This window comes from Notothenia coriiceps, unplaced genomic scaffold, assembly GCF_000735185.1.
Source record: "Notothenia coriiceps isolate Sejong01 unplaced genomic scaffold, NC01 NC01_scaffold00037250, whole genome shotgun sequence".
NCBI classification, from domain to species: Eukaryota; Metazoa; Chordata; class Actinopteri; order Perciformes; family Nototheniidae; genus Notothenia; species Notothenia coriiceps.
The window spans coordinates 14,909,882-14,910,108 of record NW_011369951.1 but is presented as its reverse complement, the minus strand read 5'-3'; positions in this window follow the sequence as shown (position 1 = coordinate 14,910,108).

The following is a 227-nucleotide window of genomic DNA, read 5'->3' as shown; positions in this document are numbered from 1 at the left end:
CCATAAGTCGGTCAAAAAGGACCCGTATTAGAATAATATGTGTTTTTATGCCATTTTTGTCATTTTGGTTAAGAAAAATCACTTTAGAATGGCATGATATCCAAAACATGTTTTTTGAGAAATAGCTGGAATATGAAATGATAATAAAATGTAATTACAAAGATACTTCAATAAAACCACCTCACCGGGTCTAAAAAGACCCACTTATGCATCTAAAGGTTAAGAGA